Source organism: Pseudophryne corroboree, assembly GCF_028390025.1.
Source record: "Pseudophryne corroboree isolate aPseCor3 chromosome 10 unlocalized genomic scaffold, aPseCor3.hap2 SUPER_10_unloc_3, whole genome shotgun sequence".
Taxonomy (NCBI): Eukaryota; Metazoa; Chordata; class Amphibia; order Anura; family Myobatrachidae; genus Pseudophryne; species Pseudophryne corroboree.
In genome coordinates this window covers 827221-832109 of record NW_026967474.1, presented here as the reverse complement: position 1 = coordinate 832109, position 4889 = coordinate 827221, and positions in this window count along the sequence as shown.

Genomic DNA, 4889 nt, shown 5'->3' with positions numbered 1-4889 from the left:
CGACTCTTTCGGTGGACACTGGCAGCTTGTCTCTACTATGCCCAGAATCAGAGATATCAGCCTTCCAGCAGCCGGTCCCTGTTCCAGCTACACACGCCTAATATGCAGTTTTATATATTCGTTGGTGGATTGCTCTGTCTACTGAACTCTGATCCCCAAGTCCCCAGAACCTCCTGACTGGTGTCCCCAGTACCTCCTGACTGGTGTCCCCAGTACCTCCTGACTGGTGTCCCCAGTACCTCCTGACTGGTGTCCCCAGTACCTCCTGACTGGTGTCCCCAGTACCTCCTGACTGGTGTCCCCAGTACCTCCTGACTGGTGTCCCCAGTACCTCCTGACTGGTGTCCCCAGTACTTCCTGACTGGTGTCCCCAGTACCTCCTGACTGGTGTCCCCAGTACCTCCTGACTGGTGTCCCCAGTACCTCCTGACTGGTGTCCCCAGTACCTCCTGACTGGTGTCCCCAGTACTTCCTGACTGGTGTCCCCAGTACTTCCTGACTGGTGTCCCCAGTACCTCCTGACTGGTGTCCCCAGTACCTCCTGACTGGTGTCCCCAGTACCTCCTGACTGGTGTCCCCAGTACCTCCTGACTGGTGTCCCCAGTACTTCCTGACTGGTGTCCCCAGTACCTCCTGACTGGTGTCCCCAGTACCTCCTGACTGGTGTCCCCAGTACCTCCTGACTGGTGTCCCCAGTACTTCCTGACTGGTGTCCCCAGTACCTCCTGACTGGTGTCCCCAGTACCTCCTGACTGGTGTCCCCAGTACTTCCTGACTGGTGTCCCCAGTACCTCCTGACTGGTGTCCCCAGTACCTCCTGACTGGTGTCCCCAGTACCTCCTGACAGGTGTCCCAGTGTGAGAGGTGCGGCTGCGGTGTGGTGGTGCCTGCTGCCGTGCAGGTGTAGACTCGGTACTCACCAGGCGCCGCTCTCTCTCACCTTCAGGTACCGGAACCTTCAACGGACCTGGAAATCTTCAGTCGGATCCGGACACGGCGATTCCCTCTCGGAGCTGACCGACGACCGAGCTGAGGATTTCCAGGTCCGTTGAAGGTTCCGGTACCTGAAGGTGAGAGAGAGCGGCGCCTGGTGAGTACCGAGTCTACACCTGCACGGCAGCAGGCACCACGCACACCGCAGCCGCACCTCTCACACTTGGCGTAGTCGGCAGGATTCGAACCTGCGCGGGGAAAGGGGTGGCTTGGGCCTAATGCCCAAACCACCAACTCATAGGGTGACCCCCAAACTCCTAGCTGCGCCACAAGCCTAGTGCCTGACTTGTGCCCTCGGGCCTAATTCCCGTCCCTGGTGGTCGAGGGAGGAAGAGGGGAGGGGGTGAATGTTGCCTCACCGAGGCCTCACCTGCTCCAGGGAACTCCAGCGTCCTCTTCTGCCGCTGACCCGTCCTGGCCAGCGGCGTCGCCTCCGCTGTTCCGCGTCCAGCCGCCGCCGGACATCTTCTTCAAGCAGGCCGACGTCTTCTGGCCTCTTCAGCGGCCACCGGAGCTCCCCAGCGCTCTTCCGCGCGCCCAACCTCTTCGCCGCGTCTCTTCTGTTCCCGCTCCTGCGCGCCGTCCTCTTCGCGCTCCTGCGCGCGGGCTTCTCTTCAGGCTCCCGCCCGGCGTCTGACGTCAGACGCCGGGGGCGGGGCCTATGACGCGGCGAGCGCCGATTGGCTCGCCGCGCCCCTCTCCGATTGGCTGCCGCTCCGGGAGCCGCGATTGGCTCCCGGAGGGCGCCAAGATTCAAATGCCCCTGCAGTCTCTGGTCCGGTGCAGGGAAAAAGGTAATCCCTGCACCGGACACCCGCCGCCGCCACACACTGACAGGCGCTGGGGACAGACAAGCTGTCCCCGCGCTGTCAGAGACATTGTCCCGCAGGGGACACAGGCGCCCTGGCTGCTGCAGCTGGAATGTGTCCTGTAAAACAGGACACATTCCCACATTTCCCCCCCCTTTTTCCTTTGTAGTCCCTACAAAGATCTCCACGACGTCCATCGTCCGCGGGTCAGGGAATTCCAAGGTCCTTCCGGCGAGGGTGCATTCGGGGGCCCAGCCTGGACCAGCTGTGACCCCACATCCTTCCTCCTCCAGCTCCGGGTTCCTCTTACGTCCTGACCTCCATCAGCGGATCCTCTGGGGGAGTGGCATCTCCTCACGGTCGCTCGACGTTGGCCACCATGGGGAATCTTCTTCCACGGGGACAACAATCACCCACTCTTGACCTCCGATATCGTCTGTGGCTTCGTCCCTGTCTTCCGGGTGTGGTATCGACCACCACCCAACAGCGGAATCCTCCGGGGCATCCGTTTCCTCCCGGGCAACAGCCACCATATGTCGCATTTCCTCGTGGGGCATCTCCAAAGGTCCTGTGTCTTCCTCTGGAACGGGTCCTCCCACGGCATCACGATCCTGTCCCCGTACGTCCGTCCATTTTGGCACTCCCGGCAGGTACTCTTGCTCCAGGACTATCTCCTCCTCTTCACGGAGGGCATTCAACTGGGAGCATGACTCCACCCAATCCTGCCAGTCACTCTCGTCGGCGCTTCCGATGCCAGAGTCGTCCTCCATCTGTTCTTGGAGGGATTCGTCGGCGGACAGCTCACCGTAGTCCGAGTCCTCCTCCGATATCTGGACTGGGGTATCATTTTCCTCCTCAGCGTACTTAGTCTCTTCCGCTGGTACGTCTGCTTCCTCAGCGTACTCCTTCGCTTCCGCTGGCATCTCTCGGTACCCAGGACACATCTGTTCAGCGCGTCCTGGTCGTGGACGGTTCCATCGCGGGGAGATTCCGGACGTCTCCGTCACTGGGTCTTCACGCTTTTCTTCGCAGCGTGGTCTCTTCACCTCCCAGTCGTCCACCTCCGCCTTATGCGGGAAAGGATTCTGCCTTACTGGGGTCACTTTCTTGGGACAGAGTAGGTCCGCGGCATCTTCCCAGGGGCACTCACTGGCCGCATGTCCTGGTCGCCGACACTTCCAACAAGGGAGGGCCACTGCCACCTTCTCCAAGACGGGTTCCTGGTCCACCTTCTTCGCTGAGGAATCTCCACCCGTTGGTTCCGGCTCAGAGGAAATGGGCACCTGCGAACTAACTTCAAGCAGGGTCTTCCGCTCCATTTCCCTGGTTTCCTCCTCCCATCTCTGGGCGCGACCATCTGCAATCATCCGGTCTTCATTCCACGGACAATCGGGAAGCGCATGTCCTCTCGCCTCGCAGAGCGCACACACAGGCTCTGCAGCCACCCGGTCCCAAAGCTGCTGACGAGATTCCGTCAGCTGCTTCACCGTGGCCTCGTAGTCCGTCCTGTCTTCAGTCCATGGACATTCCAGGAGCCGATGTCGGGGATCTCCACAGCTTTCACACCAGGAATCAACCTCGTCTTCGCTCAACTCTTCGTCCCAGGGACAACTGTTATGCTCATGCCCGTAGTTTCCGCAGAGCAAACATCGGGACTCCTTCTTCACTTGGCCCTGCTGACGTCTTCGGTCCGCTTCCTGGACCACCTTCTTTGGGGACGTCTCTCGCCAAGTACACTCGCTGGCAAAGTGCCCTGTTTGCCGACATTTCTTGCAGGGCATCACAGCGGCTTTCTTGCGCCCCTTCTCCCGGCGCTCTTCCTTTCCACGCTGGACCGACCGCTGCACCATCTTCAGGATGTCTGCCCCAGACACCGTCACCCAGTCGCTCTGGTCCGCACACATCCGGGTGTGAGTCTTCTCCAGAGCCGTCCGCAGGGAGGTCTTCTTAGTGGCATTCCACATCGTGTCCGTGATCCGGTCTCTTTGATCCTGCCGACTACGCCAAGTGTGAGAGGTGCGACTGCGGTGCGTGTGGTGCCTGCTGCCGTGCAGGTGTAGACTCGGTACTCACCAGGCACCGCTCTCTCACCTTCAGGTACCGGAACCCTCAACGGACCTGGAAATCTTCAGTCGGATCCGGACACGGCGATTCCCTCTCGGAGCTGACTGACGATCGAGCTGAGGAGAGAATAGTTTACCTTAAAGGGGTATCGACCCTTCTTCCACTGGAACAGGGGATACCCCAGGGGTGACCGCGACCTTCACCGTTTGGGTGAAAGGTCATCACAGGCACAAAGCCTCAGCCACCCAGATTTCACACACTCGCGCTCTCGCACGTAGTGTGATGAACAGGATTCTCACGTCCGTGAGCAATCCCGACTCCGGCGCTCGGGGACAGACAAGGGACAAACGCACACAGATGTTACTCACCGTCAGTTTCGCACTGCGAACGTCTTCTTCTCTTACAGGTCACTGTAAGGAGGTAAACAAACAAGCAAACAGCCGTGCAGGGCCTAACTCTAACCTAGTGTCACACCCTATACTAACTACAACGGCAGAGCCCTCGAACTAGCTCTGTGGGTGTGGTGCAACAAAACTAAACACACTTAACGAGCTCACACTTTGCCCGGCACGGTAACATACATCACGATACACAATGCAAGCGACGGTCCCTTTAGTTACCCGACTCTGGAAAGGGGAGTGGGCGCCGCACGGCCTACCCACCTCCTGTACCTTCCCTTATGTGGGCCTCAGATCTGCTTTCCTAAATACCTCGGGGTGGCCTGGGCCTAACGCCCAGGGCCACCTGTACTCACCTCGGGGGCTCTTATTCACTGGGCCTAGCGCCCCCTAGCTGCACACAGGCCGGAGGCCTGATTTCACCCACGGGCCTAGTGCCCGCCTAACTTGTTGCCCGTTGGGTGACCTGGGCCTAATGCCCAGGGTCACCTTAATATCCCCTATTTGGCCGAAATACCCTAGGGCCTAATGCCCTCTATTTGTCCCCAGGCCTATTGCCTGAACTGCCCCCGGGCCTAGTGCCCGCCTACTGCGCCCACAGGCCGGTGGCCTGACTATCTGGCCA